This window comes from Belonocnema kinseyi, chromosome 8 (genome assembly GCF_010883055.1).
Source record: "Belonocnema kinseyi isolate 2016_QV_RU_SX_M_011 chromosome 8, B_treatae_v1, whole genome shotgun sequence".
In the NCBI taxonomy this organism is placed as follows: Eukaryota; Metazoa; Arthropoda; class Insecta; order Hymenoptera; family Cynipidae; genus Belonocnema; species Belonocnema kinseyi.
In genome coordinates this window covers 130,019,460-130,032,051 of record NC_046664.1, presented here as the reverse complement: position 1 = coordinate 130,032,051, position 12,592 = coordinate 130,019,460, and the positions used below count along the sequence as shown (strand labels likewise).

The following is a 12,592-nucleotide window of genomic DNA, read 5'->3' as shown; positions in this document are numbered from 1 at the left end:
AAAGCTCGAAACTCAGATTTTTCCAAATTAAAAAAAACTCGGAGGTTAGTCGCTTCACAGTGCTGTAACTTGTAAATGCGTAAACATAAATGGCTCAAGTTTTGACAGGCGTCATTTGAAGGATGAAGCTCAACGAAAATGGTTCACATTAGTGAATACTAATGCCATCTCTTAGAATTTTCAGGTACTTATCAGACTGCCTAGTAGGTTTAACCTAATTGTACGAACAAATTCATTAGTATAAGTGTATAATTAATATTAATTAATTGGAGAATTATTAATTATTTAAAAAGAATAATAATTTTCTTCGCATTGTTGAAATAATAATCTCGATTCTAGATTTATAGAAGAAGGAAACGGGCATATAATATTGGAGGAGACCTCTTTTCGTAGACCTAACTTAAACCAAATAAACTAAAAATAATGCAATTATGAAACACAAATGACTATTATTCTTAATATTAATATGCATCAAATATTAATTTGCATTGAAAAAATGTATATGCCTAAGCCAAGAAAAGTTGACAATGAGTAATAAAGATAAGTTAAAATAAAATTTTTTTAATGTGTTAGTTTAGTCAACCCATTGAAATAAAACGAGCTGAAAATTACAGAATACAAATGAGTATTATTCTTATTATAAATTGAATCATTTCACTAACCGTATGTATCGAAAATTCTAAATATGTTTTCTTTCGTGAAGAAAGGGACCTTAAATTCGAAAAGACGATTTTTAGTTTTTTTACACCATTTGAAAATTCTTGAGTTGCTGTTTCATCTGGAAAATATTTAATTTTTGTAAGTGCATTACTTCTTTTGTTATAAGATACAAATATAGAAATAATTAGCGCACTGTGAGACGGAATGAGATGCCTACGAAAACCAGCACCACTGCTTACCACTGCAGCTGCACGCGTTGTGTCCTTGAACTCCGCCGGTGGAGCGCAAAGGTGTGTCGTACGTGGAGGGGATGCTTTTCATAGACGTCTCCACACTATTCAAATAGGTGCTTGCGGACTCTGCTACCATCGCTCTCGGGGGGACATTACGGTAGCTGTTCAGGCAATTTTTTAATCATATAAATTATAAAGATAAAGTAGGTCTTGTAGAGCGGAAGTCGAGTGACCCCAGCCACTCACGAGTTTTCATGAAATGTACTTTCAGCGATAATAAATCAACATTCTAAACTTTGAAAAGAAAATTTAATCTAAATATGTCTCTATAGGGCGTCCCATGAGTATTGTTCTCTTACCATTTCCGTTAACATGAATTCATGTTTCCTTTACTTCTTTACGTTACTGTCCTTGTATAGGAGAACGCTTTTGGCCCTTCCCTAATACATGCCCCTTACTTTCTCTCATTTCTTCCAGTCCAATCATGCAGTTTCCCCTTGTCCACTTCCACCCAAGATCCACCTTACAAAAAATCAAATCGAAAAGTCCTCACAAATGTTTGAGTCCTGTGGATCAATACTTAAAATTTATAAGTCCAAAGAGTGAATATTTTTTTGATACCACAAATTTTAAGGTTTCATGAGTTCAGACTTACAAGCAAAGAATTTCTGACAAAACTTCGATGACATTCTTTTTGAAATTCGAACTGTTTTTTTAAGACAAAAAATCGAAGTTCCATCTTTATGAAAAATTGTAAATGTTAAGAAAAAAATTACATTTTATGTCAATCTTAAATGTTGTAAAATAGTATAAAACATCTAAAAACCAAACCTTACACGAAAGTTAAAAACATTTTATTTATAATACTTTTTAAAGTTCGTGTATTTTAAATTTTAATAACTTCGCATAATAATAAATAATTAGAAAGAGAGGGCTCAAAATTTGGTACTTTTACTTTTCTGAACTGTAGCTTATGAGGATGGCTTTTTCACCAAGTTTTCACTTGTCAGTACATTTAAAAATGTAATATATGTATTTATTCTAAACAAGACCATTGATATTTGAAGTACTGCGCCCATGGTGGATTTCATATTGGAGCAGTACTCCGCCAGTAGCGATATCCAGTGCTGGCCCAACACTGACAGCCCAGTACAAAATAGCGTTGTCATCCCAGGAATATGCCAGTATAGGTGTCAGCACTGGACAAAAACAAAGAGGGCTTCATGATGGCAACCATGAGGGATCCATGAGGGAAGCCCATGTTGAATCCCTGTGGATTAGCATGTCGTTGCCATCAGGGGCCTCACCTGGATGGCCCTCATGGATTCCACAAGGCTTGAGGACAATTCATGTGGGCTCCTCAATTTTTCCACACGGGATGATATTAATTTTTAAACAAAAAGATCGATTTACGAACCAAAAGATGAATTTTCTACCATATAAATATTGTTGTTCAAGAAAATAAATGAATTATCACGAAATAGTTGAATTTTTAATCAAAGGAGACAAATTTTCAATCCAATGGTAGAATTTTAAACTAGAAAAAAGTTTCTTAACAGAATTCGCATAGTTACATTTTTAGCAACAAAGTTAACTTACATTTTAACTGATGAAATTTCAACTAAAATAATGAATCGTTAACTTGAATAGTTGGATTCTTGAATTAAACAGCTTATTTTTTAACCGAAGAAATTAATTTTTAATTAAAATGACTTTCAAAGAAACAAAAAATTATTCTGTATTAAAAGAGTCGATTTTTTAACAACATACGTGAATTATCAACGAAATAAATTAATGTTCAATTGGAAAAAATGTACATCCAAATTGTTGAATCTTGAATTAGAAAAGGTCAATTTTCCACCCGAAATAAATAAATTTTCTATTTGAAGAGTTAAATTCTTAGTTAAAAAATGTATTTTCAACTAACTAGTTACATTTTTAAAAAGAGATGAATTTTTAATTAAAATTATAAAGCTTCCATCAACAAAATTAATTTTTAACAAAACATTTTAGCTTTCAACCCCAAGTAGTTGAATTTACAAGAAAAGTAAATTCTCAAAGAAAAATGTAAAAAAGTTTATATTATAATTTAGAAATTTTTATTTTTCGATTACGACTTCTACTTAACTTAAACTGGGGAAGAAGAAACTTTTAAACTGTTAAAAATTTTGACTGGGAATAGAAATTTTTTAAACTTCTTTCTTCTAATTCCCAGTTTTAATTCTTTAAAAAAATTCCCGTTCCATTTTAAAAATTTCCTGTTCCAAGGGAAATTATATTTTCTTACCGAAACACCCTATCTTAAAGCAAAAACGATAATTAGTTTCACTCATATGCCCTGCAACTGTAAATAAAGTAAAAATCACTTTTCTAAATGGACGAAAATGACGTAAATAATACAAACTTTACTTTTTCTATAATCAGAAGTAAATTCCTGGGTTTTTAATTTAATTCCATGTTATCTTCCGGTTTTTCCTCGGCCAATAAAATTCCCGGTCTTTTCCAATTTCCCGGTTAAGTCGCCAGAGCAGAAGATCTTTATAAAAAAACAAAATATTTGGACAAATTGTATGTTTTTTTAATAATTCCGAAAAATACAAATAAATCAAGTTATATCCTTAACATTTCAAAAGAATTCTTTAAAATCTTTTTAGAAAATTCAAAAGATTGCATATATAGTCTAAGAAAACGAAATTATTGTGCAGAATTCAAAAGACTTGAAGGAATTTACGACAGTTCAACTTGACTTCTAAAAATCTTAAGATATATCTTATCAAACACCTATCTCACGGTTGTGAGACGTGGTTGTGGCTGAAATTTTACCGCGATTTCGCTGGAAGCGGGTGCAATTTTTCAGATTAGCACCCACTTCCGGCGAAATCCTGCGGTTGTCCTTATGACAAATTTTTAATTATATATATAAATCCACTTTCTAACTATGAGATCTGTACATTCTGTTTAATAATTTTACTATATTCTTATTCATTTCAGTTCATTTGTAAAATATCAGAGTAGGGTAACCCGCGGACAGATGTTTTTATATTCGATTTCATTTGCTTCTGTCAAGATCTAATAAGTTCCACTTTTTATGAACAAAGTAACTTCTAAAGTCTTAATTTTTTAAATAGACTTACAGTCCAGTATTCTAACAAAATTTCCAAATATTATGATCATCTCGGTGGCTGGGATTACTTAGCTGATTTGAATAAACTTTTCTGGTCATCAAGCTAATCGCTTTTATTTCTTATCGAATAAGTTTTTTCTTGGAATATCTGCTTTTGAGTTGTTAGTAAAAGCACTAAGATTATAATTAAACTTCTAGGTTTCTATTCTCATTCTATTCTCACCACCTATATTATTAATAAAAGATTTTTTGTTCGATACTATCCGACACTCAGCTACAGTCTTTAGATTGAAACAGAATTTTTTTTCAGATTTAAGTTCTACAGTAGCTGACTTAGACAGCACGGCAAATTCCCCTTACGAGTCTTTTTTAAATGACGAGGAAACGATGCTTGATACAGAAGAAATAGTGAATAACAATTCATGTTTCATTCATAACGAAATGCAAATGGATGGCTATGGGTCGATGAACTTTAATTCCGGACACTCCAGACTGGAAAAGTTGAATGACTTTAATGGGGTTAAATACCCTGGACTGTTTGATATCCTGAAGGATGCAAAAACAAGTAACGCTAACTTTCTTGTGACTTTACAGGAGTGCAATAATGAGATTCACTACGACTCTCAAAAGTTTGTCAAAGAGAATATTCGTAGGATGACTCTCGACAATTCGAATTTGACGGAAAATCACGATTTTGATAATAAGAACGTTAGTGTTAAACGAGTAAATGAGGTGAACGTGCAGAAGAACAATTGTAGTATACACTGCGTGGGTATTTCTAATGGATCGGAAATTGAGTACGATAGTGAACTAGAGAAGTGTAACGTAAAGAGGATGAGGATCGAGAATCACGAAAAGAATCATCGTAGGGATGGATTAGGACCTAGTGGTATTCAGTGTTCAAACGTTGTACAGAATTACGAAAGCGGCGCTGTAGCTTCACAAGATGAAGTTGAAGCGGATAAGCATTGGGCAAAGCATTTAAAGTTCAATAGTAGTGTCATTGTTGATACTTTCCAGGGGCAGTTTAAAAGTACTGTGAGTATCCATATCAAGATTACTACACCATTTTGCCCGATAAACTAATAATTCACTGTCGAAAATTTTGTTGGTTTTTTAAATTTTTAAATTCGATAATAAAAATCCTCCAAACCTATATTTTGAATGCAGGATTTCTGAGAAGGGTATGTTTGAATTTGAATATTTGATTGCCTTGAAAGATTTAGCAAACGTAGATCCAATTACTAACTAATTCTGAATTACTAACTAATTTTGAAAATTCTAAATATGTGACCTTCGGTGAAGAAAGGGACCTTAAACCCGAAAAACGATTGCTAGTTTTTCACACCAATTGATAGTGTAATTGCAATTCAACCTTCTTAGTTACTCACAGAAAATTTATTTTTCAATAAATTCTTATTAAATGATCTGAAATTCTATAACTATCATGATAAGTTCCCTAGATCAGGGTAAAGGAATTTAGTGAGAGCGAAAAAAGTTAGTCACTTCATTTTTATATAAAAATAAAAATAAGATTTATTAAGTTCTACTGAAGAGATGTGAAATACCAACGATTGATGATAAAGAAAATCTTCGCTTACTAGAGAAAGACATTCTCTTAGATTTCTTTTTACCGAGCATTTGAACGGCAGAATTACTATGAGAATTTTCAAAATATGAGTAAAATCTCTATAAAAATATGGAAGAAGGCCTGAGAGATGCGAAAAATTGCCTTAAAATAAACCAATATCACTTAATAATAACCTCACTTGAAAATTCTCAACAACACAAAATGCAAATACTTATCATAGTTTTCGAAATGAAAGTCTGGAGAAAGAGTTAAATCATTGACGCCTACCTCCGTTTGAAAATTGACACGTCCTAAACTTGTCGGCATAGCCAAAAAAAAATTCTTTTTAACTTCACGATTCGATGTTTAATACGGAACTGAAGCTTTCCTACGTTGCTTTGCAATGTTCACTTCCCCCACAACATCTGTCGCGCAGGTGCTACCCTCCAGAGGTATGTGTCTTGACTCCCCGGTCGGTGGAACTAGACTCAGTTTCATTCTATTAATTGGTTTTCGGGCTCAAATCTATGGCATGATGACTGTGCCATTTTATGACAGACAGAAGGCCTGGCATCGCCTGGCACCTTATAACTTGTAATCCAAATGGATTGCACTTTTCCCAAGCCGGCCAAGTATTTTTTAAATGGACCTATTAACAGTGATAGTGCACCAGTGGTAGTGGATGCGTATGGTCAGCTTAGTCAAGTGTAGTGGTGTGGGTGGTGGAGTGAGTGATGTTGTTCCAGTAGAGTCGTAGAATTTCCATAAATCAGAGGGTCTTTAAATTTTCGAAATCGAGATAGGACATCAGATCCCGAATTACAGTCAGCATCCAGTACCTACTGCGCCCTACACACTAGTGACAATTTTGACATTTAGCATCTTTTCCTAGATCAAAAGAAATAACTTACAACATAAATTGACTTTATCCACATTCACTCAACTAACTACTATTATATGTTTGAAATATTTTTTAAACTGATTTTCTTTGAGTTCTATCCAACAATATGAGTGTTACAAGGTGGGAACAACTCCAGGGACGAACTTTCAAGCATAATTAAGCACCTTTAGATCTAAAATATTTTTCTCTATTAAGAATTTTTAGTGTGTAAGTTTTTATTTAGGGAAATTTTACTGATTGAAGATTTGAGCTATATTTCAATTGCCCATTTCTAAAAAAACAGCAAGTCAAAGTTTGAAACTTAACTAAAAAATGGATATGAGTGAAGTGGCGGAGACCTAAGTTACACAAGTTTTTGGCAACGACCCTTATATCTTTTCGAAAATTTACACCTCGAATTTCGTTATGATTCGATTCAGTTTTTTATGGGCCGAATTTCCATACATAAAATAATACCAATCCTACCAATAATTTTATTAATTACTTCTGAACGATATAAATTGGTAGCGACTAAAATTTTTGTTATTAAATATTGATAATTATGCAAATATTAAATTATGTTTCCAATTCCAAACAAATTATTCAGCAATAAATAAAGAAGGTACCTAGGCAGAAGTGCCTATTAATCGAACGGCATTTAAGATTAAGAACAATAAATCGAAAACGAACCTACCTACTTTATTGGCCCACATGTCCTTATTTAATTATATGAGATTACATTCTTGCATGAAGCAAGAGAAAAACAGCTATTACAGCAGTAAAGTCCTTAATCCGATCCACTGTACTAATTTAAAATCATATACCGACAAAAACTCACTCCTTACACACCTGACCTTGTAAAAAATAAATTCAAATTTTCTAGTCTTTTCAATTTTTGTTTTTATGACTAATTTTATTCAGTCATAAGTAAGAATAGGTTTCTTCATTGAATGACGTTACAAATATGACATTGAATTTATACTTGAAAATTCATAATATTAATTAAGGGCATGTGATACTTAGAAAATTATCGATTTCACCTGTTTTAGGTTCCCTCGGCTTTTCTCTAGAATAATAAATATTTTGTCTTAAAAATTTGAGAAATGATAGCGAACATGCTAACGGACGTCCCTGCACACTTTTTTGTAAGCTTATTAAAAAAATTTGGTTTTGCTAAATTTGGTTAATTTGTATAGCGCTTAGGAAATAGTATCGATTTCATCAGCGTTAGATTCCCCCGGCTTTTTTCCTAGATTAATGAATATTTTGTCTTCAAAATCTTGGAAAAGATAGCGAACATGCTAATGGACGTCCCTGCAAACTTTTTTTGTGGATGAATTCCAAAAAATTCGATTTTGCTAAAAACGTGTATGTATATTTCGAGGTTATGTGTGTTTCAATTCTCCCGAGCGTTACTTCCAAACTACACAATATTTTTGGCCGAAAACTTTGGACTTACAGATAAGGATAGTAACTAATGTCCCGGAACTAACCTTGTTTGTAGGCAATCAAAAAATTTTTTTATAAATAATTGGATAGTGCTTATTTTCTGATGGAGATGACTTATTTCAGATAAAAAATTGAAGGAATATATGTTAGATCCTTTATGGAAGATGAAACTTTCAAAGTTTTGCGAGTATAACACTCTCCTCATCAGGAATGAAACTTCATTAAAGTCAATTTAAGTTATAAAATTTAAAATAACCATCCTCTCAGGTTCTAATTCTCAATAAATTAGTCTGTTAAAAAAAGAAAACTTTTTTTATAATAAAAATGTTGTCAAATTTTATGAGATAATTATTACAAATTGTAAACTACATGAAGAAAAATTGACATTTTGTTACAAATGAGGTTAGAAAGTATAATTCAATTGTTTGGTTACCTGTATGTCATTTTTGACGTAAAGATTGATCAGTTGTATAGCAGTAAAATCATCTTAAAATTAAGGAGCAGAACTTGCAATCTGCTCCATTTTAACGTTTGGTATTGAGAACGAGAAATAGAAAGAGATGGTATACAAAGGATAAAATATCAGTAATGTAACTATAATTTCGTAGTAATAGAATTAATAGGAAAAAATATGGAAGTGGAATATAATTGATAATTTTATCTAATTAATTATTTAACTAGTAAGAATAGGAGTCTGAAAAAATTGGAAATCAAATTAAAGAATCTAAGATTATGTTATATAAAGAACTATCATGTTTGAGATCAGCTACTACATTCAGGCATTTATCACCTTCATTCCTAATAAAGAACACTTGAGCTACCCATATTTTAAATTGATTAGGCTCACGGTTTAAAACATGAACATTATCCAGTCTATTTCATGACCAGTCTGAACCTGGTGTTTTGCTATCACTATATGGGTTTTTGGGCTCTGTCTAAAATTGGCATGATCTGCTTTAATCCTAGTATACAGTAATCTTTCAGTTTGACCTGTATAACACTTTTCACATTCTAAACATTCAATTTTATAAACTACGCTTGTCAAATTAAAAGTGTCTAAAACATCTTTACCTAATTTTATGAAACAGTTGAATTTAGAAGCAACTCTAAAAACTGTTGAATGAAAAATTTGGACTAAAAATAATTTGCTGTTCCTAAATTTAACTGTGATGTATTGTGTTCTTGATGGGTTTTAAATTTGTATTTAATGTGTACTTGAACAAATTTCTTAGGATAATTATTTAAAAATAAAACATTTTCAATGAAAACAATACTAGTTTTGTGAAAAGACTCATGTGATAATTTATACATAGTGTCAACTAAATTTTTAATAGTAGCTATTATATGTTGAATTGGATGGTTAGAAAGAAAATTTATATATCTAACTGAATAAGTGCCCTTCCTATACCAATCAGTAATGATAGTTCCATCATTAGTCTTTGTGACTTTAACATTTAAAAAAGGTAGAGAATTATCAATTTTCATTTCATAAGTAAATTTTAGTCTTGAATGATAAGAGTTAAACTTTGATAACACGTACTTTAATTTGTTTTTTGGTAAAATAATGAAAATGTCATCAACATATCTAAAAAATGTGTGTAGATTGAAATCTAAATTATTAATAACAGTATTTTCTAAGTCTTGCATGACTAAATCTGCCAAAATAGGCGAAATTGGTATGCCCATGGGAGTACCATAAACCTGTCTATAATAATCATCGTTAAATTGGAAAACTCTTTTCGTCATTAAGAATTCTATTCCTTTTTCAAATTCATTCAGTGGTAAGTCAATATAATTTTTTATATTTATCTACTGAGAACACTATTTTTAACTAATTCTATTGGAACATTTGTAAATAAAGATGAAACATCCAGTGAAACTATAATGTGATCTAGAGGAACAGTTCGTTTTGTGATTATGTTTTTGAATTCAAAAGAATTTTTTACTTGTGTTTTAGGAGTTATTAAGAATTCTTTAAATATGTTATTAAAGAGTTTTGCCATTTTAAAAGTTGGAGAATTGATGAAAGAAACAACAGGACGCATGGGACAATTCGGTTTGTGTATTTTAGGCAAACCATATATTCTTGGGTTGTTTTTATTGTGAACCAAAATATCCTTTCGTTCTATTTTTTCTCCCAAATAACCACTCGTTCTCCAAAAGTCTAATAATTTGAAAGTTTCTATTTTGAGTTAAATTTCAGGAATTATGTTTAACTTTTCATATACTGTGATATCATTTAATAATTTATTTATTAAAAAAAAGAATCCTTATTAAGAACAATTGTAACATTGCCTTTATCGGCATGTGTTATAAGTAATTGTTTTTTCGATTTATTGACAATTTTTGTTTTTTAAAAATATTTTTTGCAAAAATTCTATCAACAGATGAAATTTCTCTTCTTTTCACAAAATGTTGTGATGAATTTATAATTCTATGTCTAAGCATGTCTCTGTCCTCAGAGTTTTCGATTAATCTAATATTACACTCTACATCTTTAACAATATTGAAAACAATGTTCTGTTTACTTGTGAAAAACGATGAACTAAATTTTTCACCCAACCTTAGAACGTCGTTTATTTCATCCACAATTGTAATATTGTTTAAGTTAATGATCCAAAGGTCCTTAAAATCTTCATTAATTTTGTCTTTATGTTTATTATGTTAATCTGCTCGATTCTACTATTACGAAATAAATTTTCGAACTTTTTATTGAGATGTTTTTTTGGTTGTGCAACATTTGAAACATTATAATATTGATTTTGTATAATATTGGTATGAATATTAGAAGGTAAAACATTTCTTAACTTGATCTTAATATTGTTATGAGCATTTTTAAGAAATTTTAAGTGACAGTTTAAATCTTCAATTTCGTCGTTTAATAAATGACATTCCAAAGAATCTATCATGAAGTTGATATTATTCTTAGGAGAAAAAATTTAGATTCTTAACATTGTTCGTAGCATTTGTGAAATTTTTTGACATTAACCCCTGACTTCGAGAATTAATTAAGAATTCTTCTTTAGCTTTATATTTTTAAATTTTTTTGTCTAAATCAATAAGATTTTTAACCTCCCTAAGCGAGTCAGGGTATTATGTTTTGATTTCTTTGAAGAACATAATAAAAATTTCGACCGAAGAACTTAAAAAATGAATGTTATATTATGTCAAACAATATAAATATACTTATTTTAAATCGATGTTGTTGATATGATGTTGGTGTTTTTTCGTGTACGTTGTTTATATATTGGATAGTATTCATTTTCTGGTGGAGATGACTTACTTCAGACAAAAAAAATATTGAAGGAATATATGTCATTTTTTGCGACCTTGGTAGTAGTAATACTTATTGGGTGTCTCAGTGGAAGGAGACGTCTTCATCAGCACGGTTGTGCTTCTCCAACGCCTGTTTCCAATTCAGACAAAAACTAGAAAGACCGCTTGGAAGAAGGTATACTATCTCTATCAATCCAAAAAAAGAACTTGACTCCCGTGTGTTTGTCGAAGGGGGTGACTTTTCACATGGAATAAAAACCGTATGGACGTAGATATACTGCTTAATGTTGATTACCCAAGGATAGGGGCAATTTATCTGCAGGAGTTTGATTTTATAGAAAGAGGTGACCTGCCAGAGAAAGTTGATGTTGTAGGGAGTAGATTTACCAAAGATGTTTCTTTCACCAAGACAGGGTGAATTATATACAGAAAATCATTATTTTTCACTCGAGCGACTTGTCACATGGATTCCTTTTTGCTAAAGGGCAGGAGAATTATTTGCACGTGGTTGATTTTTTATATGTGGTAAGTTTCATACAGGAAAATGATTATTTACAGCTAGTGAGTCTCTCAGAGGACCATGATTTCCTACAGGGAATGGGGTTTGTGCGGGGGTGGCTATGTTGATCACAGGTCTGAGATTTTGAAACGGGGGAATTGTTCGGAGGGAAATCCGTGCTCTGGAAACTATTTCCAGAATAGGGTGTAAAGCTGCTCGTATTTCTCACTTTTTGAATTTCTTTGCTCTCTACCTAGTTTTGTGTCAATGCAAAAAATATCAAAAAATTTAAGCAAAATCGGTTAATATTTAAGCGTTGCACAGATAGTATGAAGCTTCCCATTGCTTTAACATGGTGAAAAGTCAGCTTTTTGTATGTCTAATATTTACAATTTTGAGGGTAAATGACTTTAATCCAATGTTATGGGCCTGTTTTGAAGTTTTTTCGTAAATAATCCTTAATTGTTCATCCAAGAAAGCATTCATCTGTTAACTAATTTTTAGTTGTGTAAACAATTTCAATTTATTTTAACATTTGTTTTTTCCAGGTAAGTCGTGAAATGAACGTATTTTCTAGACTTTAGGAGTTCTTGAATTAATTATAATGACGTAATTCGTTTAATTGTTTTTGACACTTATATTTGTATTATATTTAAACAAAATAACATTTTTTCCCCTAGCGCACCTGAAAATTCTGGAATTCCTGGAATACTCAGAGAAAAATTTTATTCTGGAAAATCCTGAAATACTCAGGGAATATTTCATTTTATCTGGGATTTTTATAACAATCTTTACATTTTTTACTACACACAAAAAATGAACATATTAAAATTTACGTCAATACACGAGTATAGTAATCTTAATATATTATACACGTTATTATGTCTTCAAATGCATTGTA

General features: G+C 30.9%; 1 pseudogene; it reads left to right on the top strand.

Moving 5' to 3' along the window:
• LOC117178703 overlaps positions 1-12,592 on the top strand; it is a 235,152-nt pseudogene that overhangs the window by 123,630 nt on the left and 98,930 nt on the right.